This window comes from Pseudophryne corroboree, chromosome 1, assembly GCF_028390025.1.
Source record: "Pseudophryne corroboree isolate aPseCor3 chromosome 1, aPseCor3.hap2, whole genome shotgun sequence".
In the NCBI taxonomy this organism is placed as follows: Eukaryota; Metazoa; Chordata; class Amphibia; order Anura; family Myobatrachidae; genus Pseudophryne; species Pseudophryne corroboree.
The window spans coordinates 903,960,273-903,985,843 of record NC_086444.1 but is presented as its reverse complement, the minus strand read 5'-3'; positions in this window follow the sequence as shown (position 1 = coordinate 903,985,843).

Below are 25,571 nucleotides of genomic sequence, written 5' to 3'. Positions count from 1 at the left end.
GCCCCACCGGTGTGGACTCCTGCAAGATAGTCCCAGCGTCATGCGGTGGATGTGGCAGAACAGAGGATGATGTCGGCTCCTGTGATCTTGAAGAGGTGGCGGTCCTCTTCCCTTTTCCCCCTCCTCTATCTGCAAAGAAAAGGGAATCTGTATCTATTGGGCTGAGATTAGAGATGAGCGGGTTCGGTTTCTCTGAATCCGAACCAGCCAGAACTTCATGTTTTTTTTCACGGGGCCGAGCGACTCGGATCTTCCCGCCTTGCTCGGTTAACCCGAGCGCGCCCGAACGTCATCATGACGCTGTCGGATTCTCGCGAGGCTCGGATTCTATCGCGAGACTCGGATTCTATATAAGGAGCCGCGCGTCGCCGCCATTTTCACACGTGCATTGAGATTGATAGGGAGAGGACGTGGCTGGCGTCCTCTCCATTTAGATTATAAGAGACTGAGAGAGATTTACTGGAGCTGACTAGGAGGAGTACTGTTACTGTAGAAGAGACTGAGTGGAGAGAGTTTACTAGTGAGGACAGTGCAGTTTACTTTATAATCCGTTCTCTGCCTGAAAAAAGCGATACACAGCACACAGTGACTCAGTCACATACCATATCTGTGTGCACTGCTCAGGCTCAGGCCAGTGTGCTGCATCATCTATTATCTATATATAATATTATATATATATCTGTCTGACTGCTCAGCTCACACAGCTTATAATTGTGGGGGAGACTGGGGAGCACTACTGCAGTGCCAGTTATAGGTTATAGCAGGAGCCAGGAGTACATAATATATTATATAGTGAGTGACCACCAGACACACAGTGCAGTTTATTTAATATATCCGTTCTCTGCCTGAAAAAAGCGATACACACAGTGACTCAGTCAGTCACATACCATATCTGTGTGCACTGCTCAGGCTCAGGCCAGTGTGCTGCATCATCTATATATATTATATATCTGTCTGACTGCTCAGCTCACACAGCTTATAATTGTGGGGGAGACTGGGGAGCACTACTGCAGTGTCAGTTATAGGTTATAGCAGGAGCCAGGAGTACATAATATTATATTAAAATTAAACAGTGCACACTTTTGCTGCAGGAGTGCCACTGCCAGTGTGACTAGTGACCAGTGACCTGACCACCAGTATATATAATATTAGTAGTATACTATCTCTTTATCAACCAGTCTATATTAGCAGCAGACACAGTACAGTGCGGTAGTTCACGGCTGTGGCTACCTCTGTGTCGGCACTCGGCAGCCCGTCCATAATTGTATATACCACCTAACCGTGGTTTTTTTTTCTTTCTTTATACATACATACTAGTTACGAGTATACTATCTCTTTATCAACCAGTCTATATATTAGCAGCAGACACAGTACAGTGCGGTAGTTCACGGCTGTGGCTACCTCTGTGTCGGCACTCGGCAGCCCGTCCATAATTGTATATACCACCTAACCGTGGTTTTTTTTTCTTTCTTTATAGTCATACTAGTTACGAGTATACTATCTCTTTATCAACCAGTCTATATTAGCAGCAGACACAGTACAGTGCGGTAGTTCACGGCTGTGGCTACCTCTGTGTCGGCACTCGGCAGCCCGTCCATAATTGTATATACCACCTAACCGTGGTTTTTTTTTCTTTCTTTATACATACATACTAGTTACGAGTATACTATCTCTTTATCAACCAGTCTATATTAGCAGCAGACACAGTACAGTGCGGTAGTTCACGGCTGTGGCTACCTCTGTGTCGGCACTCGGCAGCCCGTCCATAATTGTATATACCACCTAACCGTGGTTTTTTTTTCTTTCTTTATACATACATACTAGTTACGAGTATACTATCTCTTTATCAACCAGTCTATATATTAGCAGCAGACACAGTACAGTGCGGTAGTTCACGGCTGTGGCTACCTCTGTGTCGGCACTCGGCAGCCCGTCCATAATTGTATATACCACCTAACCGTGGTTTTTTTTTCTTTCTTTATACATACATACTAGTTACGAGTATACTATCTCTTTATCAACCAGTCTATATATTAGCAGCAGACACAGTACAGTGCGGTAGTTCACGGCTGTGGCTACCTCTGTGTCGGCACTCGGCAGCCCGTCCATAATTGTATATACCACCTAACCGTGGTTTTTTTTTCTTTCTTTATACATACATACTAGTTACGAGTATACTATCTCTTTATCAACAAGTCTATATTAGCAGCAGACACAGTACAGTGCGGTAGTTCACGGCTGTGGCTACCTCTGTGTCGGCACTCGGCAGCCCGTCCATAATTGTATATACCACCTAACCGTGGTTTTTTTTTCTTTCTTTATACATACATACTAGTTACGAGTATACTATCTCTTTATCAACCAGTCTATATATTAGCAGCAGACACAGTACAGTGCGGTAGTTCACGGCTGTGGCTACCTCTGTGTCGGCACTCGGCAGCCCGTCCATAATTGTATATACCACCTAACCGTGGTTTTTTTTTCTTTCTTTATAGTCATACTAGTTACGAGTATACTATCTCTTTATCAACCAGTCTATATTAGCAGCAGACACAGTACAGTGCGGTAGTTCACGGCTGTGGCTACCTCTGTGTCGGCACTCGGCAGCCCGTCCATAATTGTATATACCACCTAACCGTGGTTTTTTTTTCTTTCTTTATACATACATACTAGTTACGAGTATACTATCTCTTTATCAACCAGTCTATATTAGCAGCAGACACAGTACAGTGCGGTAGTTCACGGCTGTGGCTACCTCTGTGTCGGCACTCGGCAGCCCGTCCATAATTGTATATACCACCTAACCGTGGTTTTTTTTTCTTTCTTTATACATACATACTAGTTACGAGTATACTATCTCTTTATCAACCAGTCTATATATTAGCAGCAGACACAGTACAGTGCGGTAGTTCACGGCTGTGGCTACCTCTGTGTCGGCACTCGGCAGCCCGTCCATAATTGTATATACCACCTAACCGTGGTTTTTTTTTCTTTCTTTATACATACATACTAGTTACGAGTATACTATCTCTTTATCAACCAGTCTATATATTAGCAGCAGACACAGTACAGTGCGGTAGTTCACGGCTGTGGCTACCTCTGTGTCGGCACTCGGCAGCCCGTCCATAATTGTATATACCACCTAACCGTGGTTTTTTTTTCTTTCTTTATACATACATACTAGTTACGAGTATACTATCTCTTTATCAACCAGTCTATATATTAGCAGCAGACACAGTACAGTGCGGTAGTTCACGGCTGTGGCTACCTCTGTGTCGGCACTCGGCAGCCCGTCCATAATTGTATATACCACCTAACCGTGGTTTTTCTTTCTTTCTTTATACATACATACTAGTTACGAGTATACTATCTCTTTATCAACCAGTCTATATATTAGCAGCAGACACAGTACAGTGCGGTAGTTCACGGCTGTGGCTACCTCTGTGTCGGCACTCGGCAGCCCGTCCATAATTGTATATACCACCTAACCGTGGTTTTTTTTTCTTTCTTTATACATACATACTAGTTACGAGTATACTATCTCTTTATCAACCAGTCTATATATTAGCAGCAGACACAGTACAGTGCGGTAGTTCACGGCTGTGGCTACCTCTGTGTCGGCACTCGGCAGCCCGTCCATAATTGTATACTAGTATCCAATCCATCCATCTCCATTGTTTACCTGAGGTGCCTTTTAGTTGTGCCTATTAAAATATGGAGAACAAAAATGTTGAGGTTCCAAAATTAGGGAAAGATCAAGATCCACTTCCACCTCGTGCTGAAGCTGCTGCCACTAGTCATGGCCGAGACGATGAAATGCCAGCAACGTCGTCTGCCAAGGCCGATGCCCAATGTCATAGTACAGAGCATGTCAAATCCAAAACACCAAATATCAGTAAAAAAAGGACTCCAAAACCTAAAATAAAATTGTCGGAGGAGAAGCGTAAACTTGCCAATATGCCATTTACCACACGGAGTGGCAAGGAACGGCTGAGGCCCTGGCCTATGTTCATGGCTAGTGGTTCAGCTTCACATGAGGATGGAAGCACTCAGCCTCTCGCTAGAAAAATGAAAAGACTCAAGCTGGCAAAAGCAGCACAGCAAAGAACTGTGCATTCTTCGAAATCCCAAATCCACAAGGAGAGTCCAATTGTGTCGGTTGCGATGCCTGACCTTCCCAACACTGGACGTGAAGAGCATGCGCCTTCCACCATTTGCACGCCCCCTGCAAGTGCTGGAAGGAGCACCCGCAGTCCAGTTCCTGATAGTCAGATTGAAGATGTCAGTGTTGAAGTACACCAGGATGAGGAGGATATGGGTGTTGCTGGCGCTGGGGAGGAAATTGACCAGGAGGATTCTGATGGTGAGGTGGTTTGTTTAAGTCAGGCACCCGGGGAGACACCTGTTGTCCGTGGGAGGAATATGGCCGTTGACATGCCAGGTGAAAATACCAAAAAAATCAGCTCTTCGGTGTGGAGGTATTTCACCAGAAATGCGGACAACAGGTGTCAAGCCGTGTGTTCCCTTTGTCAAGCTGTAATAAGTAGGGGTAAGGACGTTAACCACCTCGGAACATCCTCCCTTATACGTCACCTGCAGCGCATTCATAATAAGTCAGTGACAAGTTCAAAAACTTTGGGTGACAGCGGAAGCAGTCCACTGACCAGTAAATCCCTTCCTCTTGTAACCAAGCTCACGCAAACCACCCCACCAACTCCCTCAGTGTCAATTTCCTCCTTCCCCAGGAATGCCAATAGTCCTGCAGGCCATGTCACTGGCAATTCTGACGAGTCCTCTCCTGCCTGGGATTCCTCCGATGCATCCTTGCGTGTAACGCCTACTGCTGCTGGCGCTGCTGTTGTTGCCGCTGGGAGTCGATGGTCATCCCAGAGGGGAAGTCGTAAGCCCACTTGTACTACTTCCAGTAAGCAATTGACTGTTCAACAGTCCTTTGCGAGGAAGATGAAATATCACAGCAGTCATCCTACTGCAAAGCGGATAACTGAGGCCTTGACAACTATGTTGGTGTTAGACGTGCGTCCGGTATCCGCCGTTAGTTCACAGGGAACTAGACAATTTATTGAGGCAGTGTGCCCCCGTTACCAAATACCATCTAGGTTCCACTTCTCTAGGCAGGCGATACCGAGAATGTACACGGACGTCAGAAAAAGACTCACCAGTGTCCTAAAAAATGCAGTTGTACCCAATGTCCACTTAACCACGGACATGTGGACAAGTGGAGCAGGGCAGGGTCAGGACTATATGACTGTGACAGCCCACTGGGTAGATGTATGGACTCCCGCCGCAAGAACAGCAGCGGCGGCACCAGTAGCAGCATCTCGAAAACGCCAACTCTTTCCTAGGCAGGCTACGCTTTGTATCACCGCTTTCCAGAATACGCACACAGCTGAAAACCTCTTACGGCAACTGAGGAAGATCATCGCGGAATGGCTTACCCCAATTGGACTCTCCTGTGGATTTGTGGCATCGGACAACGCCAGCAATATTGTGTGTGCATTAAATATGGGCAAATTCCAGCACGTCCCATGTTTTGCACATACCTTGAATTTGGTGGTGCAGAATTTTTTAAAAAACGACAGGGGCATGCAAGAGATGCTGTCGGTGGCCAGAAAAATTGCGGGACACTTTCGGCGTACAGGCACCACGTACAGAAGACTGGAGCACCACCAAAAACTACTGAACCTGCCCTGCCATCATCTGAAGCAAGAAGTGGTAACGAGGTGGAATTCAACCCTCTATATGCTTCAGAGGTTGGAGGAGCAGCAAAAGGCCATTCAAGCCTATACAATTGAGCACGATATAGGAGGTGGAATGCACCTGTCTCAAGTGCAGTGGAGAATGATTTCAACGTTGTGCAAGGTTCTGATGCCCTTTGAACTTGCCACACGTGAAGTCAGTTCAGACACTGCCAGCCTGAGTCAGGTCATTCCCCTCATCAGGCTTTTGCAGAAGAAGCTGGAGGCATTGAAGAAGGAGCTAAAAGGGAGCGATTCCGCTAGGCATGTGGGACTTGTGGATGCAGCCCTTAATTCGCTTAACAAGGATTCACGGGTGGTCAATCTGTTGAAATCAGAGCACTACATTTTGGCCACCGTGCTCGATCCTAGATTTAAAGCCTACCTTGGATCTCTCTTTCCGGCAGACACAAGTCTGCTGGGGTTGAAAGACCTGCTGGTGACAAAATTGTCAAGTCAAGCGGAACGCGACCTGTCAACATCTCCTCCTTCACATTCTCCCGCAACTGGGGGTGCGAGGAAAAGGCTCAGAATTCCGAGCCCACCCGCTGGCGGTGATGCAGGGCAGTCTGGAGCGACTGCTGATGCTGACATCTGGTCCGGACTGAAGGACCTGACAACGATTACGGACATGTCGTCTACTGTCACTGCATATGATTCTCTCAACATTGATAGAATGGTGGAGGATTATATGAGTGACCGCATCCAAGTAGGCACGTCACACAGTCCGTACTTATACTGGCAGGAAAAAGAGGCAATTTGGAGGCCCTTGCACAAACTGGCTTTATTCTACCTAAGTTGCCCTCCCACAAGTGTGTACTCCGAAAGAGTGTTTAGTGCCGCCGCTCACCTTGTCAGCAATCGGCGTACGAGGTTACATCCAGAAAATGTGGAGAAGATGATGTTCATTAAAATGAATTATAATCAATTCCTCCGCGGAGACATTGACCAGCAGCAATTGCCTCCACAAAGTACACAGGGAGCTGAGATGGTGGATTCCAGTGGGGACGAATTGATAATCTGTGAGGAGGGGGATGTACACGGTGATATATCGGATGGTGAAGATGAGGTGGACATCTTGCCTCTGTAGAGCCAGTTTGTGCAAGGAGAGATTAATTGCTTCTTTTTTGGGGGGGGTCCAAACCAACCCGTCATATCAGTCACAGTCGTGTGGCAGACCCTGTCACTGAAATGATGGGTTGGTTAAAGTGTGCATGTCCTGTTTTGTTTATACAACATAAGGGTGGGTGGGAGGGCCCAAGGACAATTCCATCTTGCACCTCTTTTTTCTTTTCTTTTTCTTTGCATCATGTGCTGATTGGGGAGGGTTTTTTGGAAGGGACATCCTGCGTGACACTGCAGTGCCACTCCTAGATGGGCCCGGTGTTTGTGTCGGCCACTAGGGTCGCTAATCTTACTCACACAGCTACCTCATTGCGCCTCTTTTTTTCTTTGCGTCATGTGCTGTTTGGGGAGGGTTTTTTGGAAGGGCCATCCTGCGTGACACTGCAGTGCCACTCCTAGATGGGCCCGGTGTTTGTGTCGGCCACTAGGGTCGCTAATCTTACTCACACAGCTACCTCATTGCGCCTCTTTTTTTCTTTGCGTCATGTGCTGTTTGGGGAGGGTTTTTTGGAAGGGACATCCTGCGTGACACTGCAGTGCCACTCCTAGATGGGCCCGGTGTTTGTGTCGGCCACTAGGGTCGCTTATCTTACTCACACAGCGACCTCGGTGCAAATTTTAGGACTAAAAATAATATTGTGAGGTGTGAGGTATTCAGAATAGACTGAAAATGAGTGTAAATTATGGTTTTTGAGGTTAATAATACTTTGGGATCAAAATGACCCCCAAATTCTATGATTTAAGCTGTTTTTTAGTGTTTTTTGAAAAAAACACCCGAATCCAAAACACACCCGAATCCGACAAAAAAAATTCGGTGAGGTTTTGCCAAAACGCGTTCGAACCCAAAACACGGCCGCGGAACCGAACCCAAAACCAAAACACAAAACCCGAAAAATTTCAGGCGCTCATCTCTAGCTGAGATGACTGCATCCGACAATGATGCGTCATTATCCGTTGTGAGGGAACATAGGGCAAGAAGGTAGACTTACCAGCGGCAGCTGTCGAGATCAAATTAACTAGGCCGTCACCAAACCAGGCTTCACCTTCATAGGGCAGAGACTCCATTTCTTCTCGGAGTCAGCATTAACATTACATTGGTGAATCCACAACGCCCTCCTAACCGAGGCCGCCATGGAATTGGCCTGTGAACCCAATAGTCCTATATCCCTTGCAGTCGCACGAAAGTATGCTGCAGTGTTCTTGATATGACCCAACGTAAGGAGGGTATCTATATTGGATAAGCGTATGTAATGGCAGGTCTATCCAACGTACGCGTGGACACATAACCAGAAAATAACGTATCTTCCTGCATACGATACACTGGATTTGTGACAGGGCCCCGTGCAGAAAAGGGGGTGACTCCCACTTTATTCTGTCCGTGGCGGGAAAAGAATAAACAATTGGAATCCGCTCGAGGATTTGAAACCATCTTGTCAGGGCTGACCTAGACTTTCTCACACAGAGTGCTCAGCACATGACAAGGAGGAATGTTACCTCAGCTTTTATTATAAATTTATATATCATAGACCCTTTTGTCAGTAACAGCAGGGTCCTCAGTGACGTTACTATGTCCTTAATGTGCACTAATCATGTACTGAATGCTCTCCTTTTTTTTTTTTTTTTGGATCTAATCAGGAAACATTATGGTCGACATAGGAAACAGTACCCGTGTCGATATCAGGGAGTAATTACTGGGCAAAATAATCTTTTTTGAGATCCCCAGGGGTCAGGGGGAAATATATCTATGAACCTGACATCTTCCATAGACATTTCTACGTCTGTGTCTGGTACACAGATTTTTGCAACCTTACTATATATATATATATATATATATATATATATATATATTATAAATACATATATAGAGCCTTTCTGATATGCATCACATTATCATGCCAATTTTTACACAGTCAGATATTAGTGGTGCTGACAGGGCCACCCACACACGACTGTGTCCCTACTATAGTTTCCTCTTGGGAAAAAACATTCAGCCACCGACATGTTGACACACATGTACCAAGCCCCATCAGGAGTCGGTGGTGCCGACAGGGTCACTCCCACAGCCGTTTGTGGGAAGATCACTCAGCCTCAGACATGCTGACACACGTGTACCAAACACCCACTGACACACTAGGGAGACACAGACGTAGTTTGCCAGCTCACAACGCAGCGCTCAGTCCCGGTTCTGAAACCCGTATATAATGCCTCAGACCTGTAGCGCTTTTATAACTAACTTATATTGCACCAAATCAACTGTTCCCCCCCCCCCCCCCGTTTTTCACTCTGCTATGTGTGAGCAAGGACCAGCGTCTCTACAACTCTGTGGAGAGAAAATGGGGCTGATGAGAGCTATGAGGGCTAAGCCGCGCCCCCTTAATGGCGCGCTTCAGCCCCGCTATTTTTCATTATATTTATACTGACGGGGGTCAGGAATTAGTGCCCAGGCACTCATACCACTCTTTTCCAGTCACATATGAGGATTTATATGCTGCCCAGGGCGCCCCCACCCCCCGCGTCCTGCACCCTACAGTGCCGCTGTGGGTGGGAGCATGGCGCGCATCGCGATCGCTGTGCGGTACCTCAGAAGCCGTCACTGAAGTCTTCTTTTCTTCTTCTACTCACCTTTCTTCTGACTTCTGGCTCTGCAAGGGGGGTGACGGCGGGCTCTGGTAATGAACCCCTAGGTGTACCTAGTGTTCCAAACCCTCAGGAGCTAATGGTGTCCTGTAGCAAAAGAAGCAGAGCCTTTAAACTCACTAGAAGTAGGTCTGACTTCTCTCCCCTAAGTCCCACGAAGCAGGGAAACTGTTGCCAGCAGCCCCCCTGAAAATAAAAAACCTAACAATAAAGTATTTTCAGAGAAACTCAGTAGAGCTCCTCAGAGTGCATCCAGTCTGCCTGGGCACAGATCTAAAACTGGAGTCTGGGGGAGGGGCATAGAGGGAGGAGCCAGGTCACACCATTTGAAAGTCTTAAAGTGCCCATGTCTCCTGCGGATCCCGTCTATACCCCATGGTTCTTGAAGTGACCCCAGCATCCTCTAGGACGTATGAGAAATTTATATAGTATTTTTATTACTTGTATTTTCCTATTTATTTTTTCACATTAATTTTTAATTATTTAATATTAAAAGTTACATTTTAACACAAACTACTCTTCTTCTCTAGTGTGCCAACCAAGAGACAATGGCCCTCATTCCGAGTTGTTCGCTCGCTAGCTGCTTTTAGCAGCATTGCACACGCTAAGCCGCTGCCCTCTGGGAGTGTATCTTAGCATAGCAGAATTGCGAACGAAAGATTAGCAGATTTGCGAATAGAAAATTCTTAGCAGTTTTTGAGTAGCTCCAGTTCAGTCAGTTTCGTTTCTGGTTTGACATCACAAACGCACCCAGCGTTCGCCCAGACACTCCCCCGTTTCTTCAGACACTCCCGCATTTTTCCCAGAAACGCCAGCATTTTTTCGCACACGCCCAGAAATCGGCCAGTTTCCGCCCAGAAACACCCACTTCCTGTCAATCACAGTACGATCACCAGAACGATGAAAAATCCTCGTTATGCCGTGAGTAAAATACCTAACTTTTGGGTAAAATAACTAAGCGCATGCGCTCTGCGAACCTTGCGCATGCGCAGTAAGCGACTAATCGCAATATAGCGAAACTCGGCAACGAGCGAACAACTCGGAATGAGGGCCAATCTTCCTTTCTCTACTGTTACTTTCCACTTTATTATCTATGGCAGCACCTCCTACGTATGATCATAAATCATACAAAACACGTATGTAAAATGGGGAAATTGTAGCATTTATTGGAATACTAATTGACCTGTGACTAGTGCAGAAGACATCCATTTCCCCCCTTTTTCCGTATTTATTTAGATTTGTATTTAACCTGAATTCCTGATTTATATATTTATATGTAACAAACATAGAGTATTGCTTATATTTAGATTAGCTGAGGGCTGACTAAGCACAAGGCCATATATGAGCCCCATTGTTTGTGATTGGTTGTTTATGACAAAGCAGTTGCTACTGCTAGGTAGTTTTTCCAAGGGACCTTGGAAATTTTCCATAGGTTGTTTTCCTTCTCCATCAGTATTTGTGGGTGTAGGCTTCAGTGCATATAATAGCCTGGCTAATGTGCTTCATACTTCCTCTTGCCATTTGGACAGCTACGTAACACAGTCTCTGTGACTGCTGCATTTAGTGTGCATTTTGTTCCATTTTCCATCTCTTTTGTTTTTCTTACATTGTCTCCCTTTGTTTGTAATCCCCCTCTCACAGCTTCTGCTCCCCCACTCTGTCCTTTCTCGTTGCTCTAACTGCCATCCCCGCTGTTCCACATGCCCTGTCCTTGGAGGTCCGCCCCCCCCCTCCCCCGCCGGCAGACAGATGCGGCTCATCCCCTTACAGCGGCTGGCTCTTGGTGGACTCGGGTACGTCTCTTGGCCTCGGAGGCCGGGACCCCCGCAGTGCTAGGTGCCTCCCTCCCGGCGTCTCTCTCTGTGCCCCACTCCCCATCCGTGGTGCCTGGTGGTGGACACTACTCACCAGTGGCGTCTGCTAGTTACTGCTCACACTTGGCAGGGGGCCGGGTGGTGCCGCAGGCTTGCCCGGTCTGAGGGGCTCCGGCCACTGGCGTTGTTTCCTCCGGCGGCCGGGCCACATAGCGAGGGTCCCGACATTCCCCATACGGGAGGTGCTGTGCTGGCGCCATAACCACATGTCAGCCTGGTGCCCAGTGTTGTGGTAGGTCTTTCTGGGGGGTGTCCCACAGCTGATGTAGGCAATATTGTGGCTTTGGGCCCCCAGGCCCCCCCTCATCCACCCATTTCCCCACAGGGGGGCGATATTAGGCCCAGTGTCTGGTCTCTGGGGCCGGGGCCTGCTGCGGGGTCCCTTAGTGGGTACATTAGCGTGCTTGCTGCTGTGCTCTCTGGGATCTTGCAGCTGGTTTCGGAGCAGAGATCCCTGTCGTCTTCCTTCCCGCAGCCAGGTCTCCCCGCCCCCGCTCATGGCTTCCCACGGGGTTAATACGGGGGGTGTTTCGGCGGATACTTTGTCCAGGATACCTCCATTTACCCATTACTGGTTGTTCATGTAAGCCCGGTCTGCCTGTGTTGGCGGCCTTTGTTTTTCCCCCATACTTTCCTAGTTCACTGCCTGTGGTTCAGCCAACATGGTCTTTTACCGGGCCTCACATTTGGTTGCACCCGCCTCCTTTTTATGGATCTTATCAGTTTTCCCCGAGCCTGGCCCAGCTGCCATCATATTGGCAGTCTCCTTTCATTCCCGGACAGGCTATGCCATCTTCCCATCACTTCCCGTGGGCCCCCGCTTTTGTCTCCCAGGCTCCCTGGATGCCGGCCTATGCTGTGGCAGTTGTCCCTGTGGGCAGGACTGCCCCTGCCATCAAAGTGCTGACCGCGTCATCTATGTTACCCTCCCTGCCTTTCCCCCCCAGTTTCCAGTGGGTGGAGGGGTGGTGCCCCCCCCCCCCCCCCCCCACACTGCCTTTGCCGTCTGTTAGTAGTGTTGTTACATCTGTTTTAAACCAGTTTGTTCCCCCTGAGTGTGCAGTTCCGGAGTCATCAAGCCCTCAGAGTCAAGGTCCACGAGCCAGAGGCCGGGATAAGATCCGGTGTCGGTGTCTGCTGGAGACATTAGGGCTGGATCGGCAGCGGCTAGGGAGGTTCTGGGTCCTTCGGGTAACAGTGAGCATGCTGTTACTTCTTCTTGTTCCTCTAGCACTTCTTCTTCTAGTTCTTCTAGTAGTGTTTCCTCTGGTTTCCACAAGCGCCCACGTACGTTGGCCAAACTCATTGTGCGTCGCGCAGCTACAAGAACTAGGTCAGTCAGGGTGCCTGTGGCTGTGGTTATGTCGGCTCCCCAATGCTTTTCTGAAATGTTCATTGTGCCATTACGGCGGATCCAGATGGTCAGGAAAAGGTTGAGGGAAAGATTAGGAAGGGTTCGTATGTGGACATGTTCGCCCTTTCGGAGGAAACACAGCAAGGTCTTGATAAGGCTAAACAGCTGAGAACGCCTTACGCAATTTTCATCAGTGGTTGCAGGGCTTTTTAGTTTTCTGCCTGCTACTGTATGCTGATTCTAGGTCGGCTGACTATCCTAATGTGGTGGAGTACTTGTTCTTAGTGCACGGGATAGGGTTGCCCAGCTGGGATAGCCCCCCCGCTGAGGTGCCGGGAAAAATAAGCAAGTGGCCGCTGGTGTCACGGGCTCCCGCACTGGGGCTGAGAGTAAGTGTTTGCTTATGATGACGGCACGTGTAGCAGGGGCATAAAATGTCATTTTCGCCAGTCCTGCATGGCTTGCTGGGCAGTAACCCAGTCCCGCCCCCCCCCTATTTTCGGGTTTGTGTGTCTCCTTGGTTGAGGTGGTGCCCAGGAAGGTCCCGGGTAGGTTCCACCTTTTACACCATTTGTCTCACCCACATAGGGGTTTCGGTTAATACTGCCATTCTGGATGCTTCCTGCAGGGTGCGGTATCAGTCTTTTGATGAGGCTCTGCGTTTTGGTTAGGAATTGCAGTCGTAGTTCCCTGCTGGCTAAAGCTGGACGTTGCATTCGCTTTTCGCCTTCTCCCCTAGCACCGGTATTCTTTACGGTTTCTGAATTTTCGGTTGGGGAGGGATTTCTACGTAGATTGTTTGCCGAGGGCTGTTCGGTCTCTTGTGCCTATTTTGAGAAATTCAGCACTTTTTTGCATTGGTGCGTGCTGGCCGCTTCCGGCATCCCCCCTGTGGTGGCTCACTACCTTGTTGACTTTCTCTTTGTAGGCCAGGGCGGCTGCTCGGTTTGCGGTGACATCTTAGCTTTGGCTATGTCTTTGCTTTAGGTTCTAGGTTCTCGTTGCTTCGGGTAAAACTGGGGGCCCGGAGTGCTGCCTCAGTTATTTGGGGATAGAGATAGGTTCGGCCGCTGGTTGCCATCACCTTCCCACGGGCAAGGTCCAGCGGTGTCTAGGTAGTATGATGGATTCGTAGGTCAGCGCAAGGGCGGCTCAAATAGGTGCACACTAGCTGGGTTCTTTAAAAAAAAAAATTTGATTTCTTTCTACCTTGCGGTATTGTGGTCGTTGCCACGTTGTCTCAACGGTTGTGTCCAGCTTTTCACTGATGCCGCGGGCAATTGCGGTGTGGCCCCTTTTTTAACAATGAATGGTGTGCTACCCTCTTGCCAGCCTCTTGGTTTTCCTATGGTTTCACCAAGAACCTTGTTCCCAATCTTGTTGCATCAGTATTGTGGGCTCTGCAGTTTTCAGATTGGAATATTGTTTTCCTGTGCGATTACATGGGGGGTGGTACACGCTATTCATGATTAGCATTCTTCCTTCCCTTAGGCCCTACGCCTGTTACGTAATTTGGTTCTCAAATGTCTGTGACACAACGTATGTTTCCCGGTCAACATTCCCCGGGCATGGCCAATAGGGTGGCTGATACGTTGGTGCGCTTCAAAGTTGCTACATTCTGTGTGTTGGTGCCTGGGTGGCGGTTGATGGTTTTTACCGTGCCTGACTTGTGTCTGGCAGATTTTGCCGGGACAGTATTGGCTCCTTCCATGCTCAGGACGATGACGTGGCTTGGCGTGATTAAATAGCTTTCTTGAGTGGGTATGGTCACTCCGGTATGTCCCCTTAGGAGTGTTTGATGGCCTTTGTCTGGGGCCGTTCTCGGGAGGGCAGGTCTAGGGCGGCCATGGCGTCTGCCCTTGCGGGCATATCCTTTCACTCCAAACTACTACAGCAGGTGGACATCACCAGGTCTTTCGTACTGCCCAAGGCCCTTAATAGATTGGGTGAAGGAGCACCCTGTGACATCGGATTCACATAGGCCCATCAATTTGAAGCTACTGATAGACCTGTTAAGTCAACTTAGGTGTCCTGCCCAGCGTGGCGGAGTGTGGTTCAGAGGTTGCACTGTTCAAGACAGCTTTTGCGCTGGTTTTCTTTGGGGCGTTCAGGATCAGTGAGTTGGTGGCCAGTAGCAAGTCGTCCTCGGACTCCAGCCTGCCCTGAAACATCTTTGTGGCGGGAAAGTCGCTACCAGCCAGCAGTCATTAAGGCCTAAGTGGTCATTGTGGGGCACCCTCTTTTGTAAAGACGGCGAGTGTGTCCTTACCCTGTGGGTGGACAATCGGACACTCCCCTGCGGGAGCATCCATATTTGCCAGAGGAAAGAGTGGTGAGTCCTGCACAATGCGGGTTAGGCATGTAGGAGGTGGTTGTTTGGTAGTCCCCTCCTCAGTTTTGGATGTATAATTAGATGACTGGAGCTGGTATTGGTAGCGCTTTTCTTTTGCCATCCTCCAACATAAAATCTATCTATTAGTGTCCGTGTCTTTATTTGTAGTGTTAAGCTAGCTTAAAGTTAAAGTATGTCATCACAATAAAATTATGGGTGCCTTAAAATCATTTGCATAAATTTAGCACATCTATGATCAGTCACACTGACATGCGGGGGGACGCCCAGCACAGGGCTAGTCCACCCTGCATGTCAGTCCCTTCCCCGTCGCACAAGTACAAAAGCATTGCACAGCGGAAATGCTTTTGTATTTCAGGAGTAGCTCCCAGCCAGCGCAGCTTCTGCGCACTGGCAGGGAGCTACTCGTCGCTGCCGGGGTCGCAGCGGCTGCGTGTGACATCATGCAGCTGCCGCGACCTGCTTCCCCCCAATGGTCCGGGCACGTCTGCATTGCCCGGTCTGCGCCCCCTAAATGGCAGCTAAACGCCGCCCGCCCGTTTCCTCCCGCCCAGCGACCGCCTCTGCCTGTCAATCAGGCAGAGACGATTGCAGGGCTACGACAGCACCAATCAGGTTTGAATCAGCCCTTGTGTGTAGGAAATGCTATTTTCTCATGCCTATTTCCAATATCATCACAGATGGGCAAATGGCTATCCACAGAGCTAGCCTAGCAGCTCTCCCTCCCGACTTTCTGATTGGCTGGTGGGCATTCTGGATGCAAGGCGCAAAGTGACATCATGATGTCACTTAGTGCATACTGACAGAGAAGCTTGTGGAGCCAAGGAGAATGCCATTGTGCAACCCCCTTCCCCCCCACACACACCATCAGATCAATCCACTGTATCTTAAAGGTATGCCAGGAAGTGGAACTTGCACCAGTGAATTATTGATACTGGAACTGTGAGGACTTGAGCAGGTAGTGAACGTGGGGTGGGGACCAGTGGCAGTTTTTACTTATGGGCTGCAGGACTGCAGCTTCCCCAGGTAGAAACTGCCACCCAGCTCAGTGTCAGTGAAGTCAGATGCAGTCCATGAGACTGCACTGGTTTCACTGTGACTGGCAGTGACTTCCTATTGGAAGTCCTACCTGCCAGTCACAGACACTACAGGCAGTCCCATTGGGAGGTGTTTCCTCCCTCCTGGACTTCCAGACCAGGCTGCAATTTGCAGAAAGCTGGCATCCTGTAGGAAGCCACTCCCTGTCTCGTAAGCCCTAGCCAGCTTCTATGGATTGCAGCCGATGCAGTCCATGGAAGCTGGGGTTTTGCGCATGAGCAGTACTGTCATCTCTACTGCGCATGTGTCGGGCACCAGCATCTGTGAACTACATAGTACAGGTGCCGGGACTCAGACGGCTGCGTGGATCAGGCAACAAGGACAAGGCGGCGGAGACCCGGCAGCATGGCCAGTGGCAACCCTCCTCCTCCACCCAGGTAGAAGCCACCGCTGGTCGGGACTGGAGCTCCGAATTGCATACAGTAAAGGTGGGGACTGAAACTGGGAATGGCAGGCACTGAGAGTGAATCTGAGGACTGAAACTGGGAATGGGCAGTAGTGAGTGTGAGGACTGGAGCTATGAATGGCATGCAGGGAAGGTGCGGACTGAAACTGGGAATGGCAGGCACTGAGAGTGAATGTGAGGACTGAAACTGCGAATGGGCATTAGTGAGTGTGAGGACTGGAGCTATGAATGACATGCAGTGAAGGTGGGGACTGAAATTGGGAATGGCAGGCACTGGCAGTGAAGGGGGGGAATGGAGCTGGGAATGGATTTTAGTGAGTGGGGTTTCTGGAGCTGGGCATGGCTTGTAGTGATGGTGGTGTCTGGAGCTTTGAATGGCAGTAAGTGAAAGAATGGACTTTTGCTAGGAAAGGCAGGCAGTAAGTGTAATGGGGGCTGGGGCTGGGAAAGGCAAGTCATAAAAGCCTATTACCTTAGTGATGATACTTCTATAATTAGTAGTTAATGTACTGTATGCATTACATTTGTGAGAAAAATATTTCTCTTCACTGTATGAAGTATAACATATATGTCACCTATAAAGCACTTCACCAGCAATGCTCCATCAGTGCAAAACAATACTGAGCATGGAGCTTAAAATGTCAGCGTGGTCTTTCTTCTAATTACTCTAATTACTCATGTTTCCACTATCTTTTCACTATTTCCCAGTTGTGCTCTGCACACTTCACTTGGCACATGCAGCTGTCCCTCTTCTCTGCTCTTACACTGAGCCTGCACTGGCTTTTACTAAGTGCCAGATGTACTAAGCTTTAAAAAGTGATAAAGTGGAGAGTGATAAAGTAACAGCCAATCAGCTCCTAACTGCCATGTCATAGGCCCTGTTTGTAAAATGGCAGTTAGGAGCTGGTTGGTTGCTAGTTTATCACTTTCGAGGCTTAGTACATCTGGCCCTTGTTCGGCCACCTGCACAGGAAATTGTCACAAGACTCATGAAGATCATTACGGTGGTCTGACCTGCTACAGGGGGACCCTCCAAGCCACCCTATCTAAATCAAGCTCTGACTAGTGGACCCCCAGGGAACGCCTATGCTTCCTATGCTATGGCCCACCTCTACTCTCTCTTCCTCTTATATCTCCTGCCAGGGGCATAACTAGACCTTTGTGGGTCCCATAGCAAAATTTTGAAATGACCCCTCAGCACTCCACAAGAACGAGGGAGGGGTTTGAGGTCAGAAAAGCAGAGGGGAATGGGTCTGGCAGAGTAGATAGGGAGAGAGCAGGTGAGAGGCACACTGGGGGAGAGGAAGGGAGAGAGCAGGTGCGAGGCACACAGGGAGAGCTAGGGAGAGAGTAGGTGAGAGGCACACGGAGGGAGAGCTAAGGGGACAGCAGGAGAGAAACACACGGGGGGAGAGAGCAGGTGAGAGGCACATGGGTGGTGGATTAATAGGGTGAGAGCAGGTGAGAGGCACACAAGGGAGTTGTAATAAGTCCCTATATGACCCTACCCTGCGGTGGTGGTGTGCACTCCTGTGGATCTGACACCTGGCTTGGAGTGGTGAGAGCAGCGCTGACTGGTGCTGATGCATGGGTTTCCGCTCCGTCCCTGCTCAAGCATGTCTCATCAATGCAGTGGTGGTGTCCGGCCTGAGAATAGTTTGCGCTTGTTGTAATGTGCGACATGATGCCGCGTCACTATTTACATGCAAATGCACTGGGAGTAGCAGCGATAATGAATGAGCAGGCTGGCAGTGTTTACAGAGTGACACAGGCTGCCGGCTGAGCTGACTTGCATGTCGCAGCCTGAGCACCCTCTATGTGCGGTGCCCTTTTTAGCTACGTAACATGTCTAATTATAGGGCTGCTCCTGGGTATGGGGTGCTACAAAGATAGAGCCCCCAGTTGACAGTCAGGATCCAGGCTGTGATGAACCCCCAGGTGACAGCCAGGATCCAGGCTGTGATGTTAGTTTTCAGTATGTGCTGCTGTGGAACTACAAGTCCCAGCATGTTCTATATATACTGCTGGGACTTGCAGTCCCACAACATAGAGGAATAGGGTGTAACATGAGGGAGATGGGTCCCTGGCTGGGATGACGCCAGGTATGTGGGGTGGTCCCTGGTGACTGACCTTTTTTTTGTAGGGCAGAGCAGCGATGGTTCGGATAGTGACTCTACCGTACCCGGCCGGCTCTCCTGCAGCTGCAGCTCCCCATGGCCATTGTTGAACATTCTGAAGCTGTCCCCTGGGCGAGCATGATGACATCACGCCCGGCACTGAGGAGCGCAGTTGCAGCGGAGGAGAGGAGGGAATCTTACCTGCTGAAGAGCGGGCTCAGCCTCCTCCTCTGTACAAGCACCTACTGCTGCCAGCCTGGTGATGCCTCAACACACCCATAGTGATGTCACTGAGTGGCGCATCCCGGTTGGCCTTGGAGGGTGAGGGGGGGAGCGGCGCGGGGGATCTGCAGCACAGCGCCCGGCCGCCAATTATTCCTGTACTGCAGCAGCTCCCATAGGTGACGATTTATGTTTTTGCTGGTAGGTGCTCAGCGGGAGGTGGCAGCGGGAATGAACGGGCAGTAAGCGGCAGTGACTAATGCCCAGTACACATTATGCAACACACCGTAATGCCCATTACACATTATGCCACACACCTTAATGCCCATTACACATTATGCCACACACCATAATGCCCATTATGCAATATGCCACACACCGAAATGCCCATTATGCGTTATGTCACACACTGTTTTGTCTATTGCATATTATTCCACACACAGTTATAGCCCTGACACCATTTTATGCCCCACACACAATAATGCCCCTTGCACCTTACAGATGCCACGCAGTAAGGCTTCTAATTACTTTTAAATTACCTGCTTGTTGTCAGGGGTCAAATGCTCGTTGCCAAGGGTTTCATGCACATTGTCAGGGGTTTCATGCTCTGGGTTCCATGCTCGCAGGGGTCTCCTGTGCGTTACTAGGGGTGTCATGCGTGTTGCCAGGGGTTTCATGCATGTTGCCAGGGGTATCCTGTGCTTTGGCAGGGGTCTCCTGCACGTTGCCAGTGGTCCAGTAAAGTATGTGAAGGTGGGTGTGGGCATCACTAAATATGCTGCTAGCCTCCGCAGCCCCAGCAGTGGATAGAGATGCGCTGGGGGCTGCGGAAGCGTTTCCGTACATTGCAGTGTAAAAAACTACCTTAAAATGCCCACCGCCAGTGAGATAGGCGCTAGAGGTCAAATGTGACTTCTAGCTTCTGTCTCCTCCCTGGCGGTGGCCATTTTTTGGTGGGAGTTTTCACACTGCACTGTACGGAAGCCCCTACTTCAGTCCCCAGTGCGTCTCAATCCACTGTGGGGGCTGTGGGCGGCGGATAGTGGTAACTACTGGGGCAGCGGCAGGTTCCATGGGTGCTCCTCGTTGTCCGTGGGTGCTTGGGTCCGGGAGCATCCACGGAATCGGCGCCTATGGCAGCTCCTCCTGTTCCCTTGCCTCTGTCACACAAGAGGATAGAGGAGCAGGAGCACTCTAGTGCAGCAGCATGACTAATTTGGTGTAGGGGGGATGGCGGGTCCCGGGCCCCTGGACAGCCTGGGCCCCATAGCAGCCGCATCCCCTGCACCTATGGTAGTTACGCCACTGTCTCCTGCTGCTGTTTATTTATTCCTTTTCTGGCTCCTGTTTCTCAGTCTGATCAGCAACAGACAAAAGATCTCTCCACTATCCCACTGAACCTTTTAAAAGCTCTATTTATAGTTACTGTATGTTTCAGTCTGATTGCTAAGGAATGGTTTCTCTTATACAGAATGTTTCTTGTGATACTTCACCCTAATATGTGGCTTTACACTTTCCTGCAGTGAAACAGGTCACTGTATATAATGGTGGTGAGTTGCTAACTGACTTGTAGGTAAATGTCAGTTTGCTCTCCATTAGCCCATATCATTATTGGGAGAAGCAGTTGATTTTTATAACATAATAATAACTTTTCTGTCTATAACTAGAGAATAGTGTAAAGAAAGCAGGTGTGTTGATTTTTACAAAGTCCTTCGCTACTTTGCTCCTCATAATAAACCTAGAAATATTAATGGTGCATAAAAGAGACTCTATTTACTAAGCCTTGGATGGAGATAAAGGGGATCATTCCGACCCATTCGCACACAGCGGTTCCTCGCTGCGGTGCCTATGGGTCGGAAATGTGCATGCGCGGCGGATGCATTGCGCTTGTGCATCGTTGCCTGGCGATGATAGTCGCCGGGCAACAACACCGCCAGTGAGAAATGTGATCACAGCAGCGATCGCAAGAAGACGTACAGGCGGGAGTCATTCCAGGGTGGATACTCACCGGTTTCCAGGCGTGGTGAGTCCAACACAGGCGTGTTGAGGCGTTTGGAGGGTGGATGTCTGAAGTCAGGACCGGGACCTTCATTGCTGGATCCATCACACTGGGTGATTAACTGCAGCCCTGCTCTTGTTTTACGTGAAACTTTTTAGCATAGCAGGGCTGCACAAGCGTTCGCAGACCTGCTTTGTTAAAATACACTCCCCCAAAGGCGGCGTCAGGTTGATCACACGAGCAGCAAAAAGTTGCTATGTGCGATCAACTCGGAATGACCCCCAAAGTACCAGCCAACCACTGTCTAACTGCCATGTCACAGGCTGGCTTTGAGTGGCTGCCAGTCCACGAGCTCTGATTGGCTCACGAACCGGCTCAGTGCACACCGCCGCTGCCGGACTCAGGGGACTCGGAGGCAGGAGGGGAGAGGTGCATGCTGCGCTCTCCTCTCTCCAACATCCGGTGTCTGCAAGGTGGCGGCCTGGCGGTACGGCATACCTACTGGGATTTTCTTACAGGTACGCTGTACCGCCCCGTACCGCCATACTAGCAGCACTGGCTGGCTTACATATCAGGGATCAGCAGTTGCTGCAACATGGATTGGACACAGGCAGTGGAGGTTTTACCACAAGGCAACCCAAAGCAGCTGCTTGGGGCCCAGTTGGTCCCTGGGGTCCCTGCTGGTTCCAGGGCACCCACTGGCAGACTGTATGAAGGGCAATTCCAGCAGACCAAAAGCTTCATTGACATTGTCCGAGAGCTGGGCTGGCAGAATTCTCCAAAGAGGCTGTCAGTGATTAGGCAGCTGATGGGTTTCGGCTCCAGCGTATGCCAGTGTCTCCAGTCCTGCAGTACATTTGACCAGTCATAATACACATACAGAAGTGACGTCGCGGGTCCCAGCTGGAAGTTAATATCCCGAAAGTGCGCATAACGGGACCAGGATGGTGTGTCCGCAGTGGCCCGACAGTGGGAGGATCAATGGAGTGAGTGTACCTATTTATTTGTGGTTTTGTGCGCTATGTGTTATCCTGATGAAGGGGAGCACGTCGCCGAAACGATGTGATGTAGTGAATACACTTTATTTCTTCACTAAAAGAGTCGCTGAGTACCGCCTCATTTTAGCAAGATATGTGTGGGGATGCAACACCCTAGGGGAGAGCACCGGAGCAAGTGAGCCCTGGGAGGCAACCAGAGTTCTGGCAAATTGGTGTGTGTGTATATATATATATATATATATATATATATATATATATATATATATATATATGGGTGTGGATCATAGGGTCGACCACACTTAGGTCAACAGTGTCTGGGTCGACCACTATTTGGTCGACAGTAATGGAGTCAAAACTTGAAATAGGTCGACACAAGCATTAGGTCGACATGAACATAGTCAACATGAGGGTTTTAAAAAAAATTGGTGTTATTTTCTTCGTAAAGTGACCGGGAACCCCAATTAGTGCTCTGTGTCCCCTCACATGGCTCACATCACTTGCATGCTTCGGGCAAGGTTATCGTTCCCAATTGTAGTCCACATGGATCGTAAAGTATGAAAAAAGTAAAAAAAAAATGAAAAAAATTGTGAGAAACTTATGTTAACGTTTTGTCTTGTCGACCTAGAACATGTTGCCCTAGAAACCATGTTGACCAATAGTGAATGGGGCATGTCTACGTCACGGGCACGCGCACCCAGACGGACGAGTACACTCTAGGAGATAGGCTAGTCACAGACAGAGCCTCGACTAGCGTGGCTCCATCTGTAAGTGTGGTCAACTTAGAGTCTGGAGTAGGACAGCACTGAGGACACTAGCTCATGCACACAGCTAAAAAATAAAGAAAAGTCTTTTTAAGATTTATCTGGAGTTTTCTGCATAAGGATACTGAAGTCCTTTGTATGGATCCTTCATCAAGTTTAAAATACAGGTTGAGTATCCCTTATCCAAAATGCTTGGGACCAGAGGTATTTTGGATATCGGATTTTTCCGTACTTTGGAATAATTGCATACCATAATGAGATATCATGGTGATGGGACCTAAATCTAAGCACAGAATGCATTTATATTTCATATACACCTTATACACACAGCCTGACGGTACTTTTAGCCAATATTTTTTATAACTTTGTGCATTAAACAAAGTGTGTGTACATACACACAATTCATTTATGTTTCATATACACCTATACACACAGCCTGAAGGTCATTTAATACAATATTATTAATAACTTTGTGTATTAAAAAAAGTTTGTGTACATTGAGCCATCAAAAAACAAAGGTGTCACTATCTCACTCTCACTCAAAAAAGTCCGTATTTCGGAATATTCCGTATTTCGGAATATATGGATATGGGATACTCAACCTGTACTAACATTTAGATATATAGGTGTGCTTTTTATGGACAATTTCTTCAATTTTTACAAACTGACAGTTAGGACATCGCTCTTACATGTCAAAACACCCCTGAGGAAGTCTGCATAGATGAAACGCGTTGGCTGACTGTTTTGAACAGAGTGGGTGGACAAGCTGCCTAGGAGCTCCTCCCCAGCTGGGGTGGGCAGCAAGTCTTATTAAGATCAATCCCACGACTGTTAAGACGAATGTAAGAGACACATAACAACAATTTTAAAGATTTTTAATAAATGTATGGAAATTACGGCTCAAAGAGCGACGCTATTGTTTGTGGGTGATTTTTGGTGAGAGAGTTTTTTTCAGATATCTACATCTGTCTGTGGGTAATCCATAGTTGAAAGAACACTTTAAAGACATTATAAAGAGACATTTATTTGAGCGCTCTCCTGACTACCACCATTGCTGTTTGACCATCGGTTCTCAACTAGCAAGAGGACTTGTTTTTGGAGATTTGCGGCCGATTCCTCCAAGGACTATTGTGTCTAAGGTGGTTCTTACTAGCGCAATTTGGTTACATTCTTTCTTTGTTATTGTATGTTGTGGTGAGTCGTGAGTCGTGAGTCGTGAGTCGTGAGATTTGCACACTCTGAAAAGTAAACATTGTTTCAGTAGGTTGGGCTGAGCAGCTGCAGTGAACAACTATGACCCCAGGATACACTACACCTTGATTGTGATCGCTATAGGTATTAGCATATTGATCCTGCCTGTGTCTTGTTTGAAATTGTGGAGTCTTTGAGTCGTTTAATAGTCTTTATTTTATACATGCAGTTGCTATAGGACTCCCCACGATGCTGGCATTTCTCCGGCCCTGGACACTGTCACTCCGTTCTTAAGCCCCGTTGTAAGTGACCGCGGGTTCCCGTGTGAGTTTTTATTACAGTAGTGTTTCCACCAGTGGGTCAAATGGTATAGTGAGGCACTTTTTGGTTGATAAGTATAACTTATGCTCCAGGGACGAAGGTGGCTTTCTTGAACACTTTGGTGACTAATCACACTTTGGTTGAAGGTGTTTTATTGAGCATCATAAGAATTAGATTGACTGTACACTATAGTCACTATGTGAATGGGGTAATTGAAGCCCAGTTCATATAGTTTTTCTGCCATCATCAAGGGGCCTGGGAGGCTGAGTCTTCTCTCATCTTTGTATTCTTTTTAGGCATTGTTTAATGATTGCATATCATGGAATAAAAGATATCGTACTGCCTTTCTTGAAAAAGATCCTGTGGAAGGATCGAAACGTCGATTTATGAGGCTACAATAAAGAACAGTTGATATTAACTAAAGAATTTGAATATATTTGTGAGAGTGCGCCCGCCACCTCTGTGGACATCTATATATATATATATATATATATATATACACTTATGTACATACATTATATATATATATATATATATATATATATATATACCCTCCAATGAAGAACGGCACTGAGAGCACTTTTAGCTGGTAGAAAACTTGTATTCACAGCAACAGCTGTTTCAGGGTCTCAGCCCCTTCATCAGGCAGAAATACAAATTTGCAGGACAAATCAGTTGGCATTCCGTTGTTCAAATGCAGCTAGCCTTGGTGCCCGAATATCACACACCAGCACAGTTACTGCTGTACTGGTGTGTCTTGACAAAGGAGCGGATGCTCCAAAACGTTGAATTATAATATACCAACGTTTTTACCTGCTATACATGCCTTCTGAGGGCCGTTCATTTTCCGCCGTTGGACTTGTATGTATGTATATATATATATATATATATATATATATATATCCTACAGTTTTAAATCAGTTGATAGCAGCAATTCAACACAGCCAGCCTGTTTGTTCTAACAGGCTGGTTTGGCATAGAATAGACACAACAGTAGAGCAAGTGTGGTGCCTCTCCTCCAAGCACCACACAACCTCGGTCCTCTGCCGGCGCTGCTGGCTGCACAACACGCATGGATTCCTCCTTCTCCTTGCATCCTGCGCACCACCTCCGCCGGCGCTGCTGGCTCCACAACACATCATGGATCCCTCCTTCTCCTTGCTGCCTGCATGCTCAGCCAATGACTGAGCCGCAGGCTGCCTGTTTTACACGCTATTGGACAGCTGAGCCGTACTGCTGGCAAGGCAGTGGAGAGCAGGCAGCTGGGATCTGATTAGATCAAATCTGTGATGGGTGGCCCTTTTAAAAAGGGAGGCCCGGGGTACTTACCCCAAGGGCCCCCCTTTAATCCAGCTCTGTATC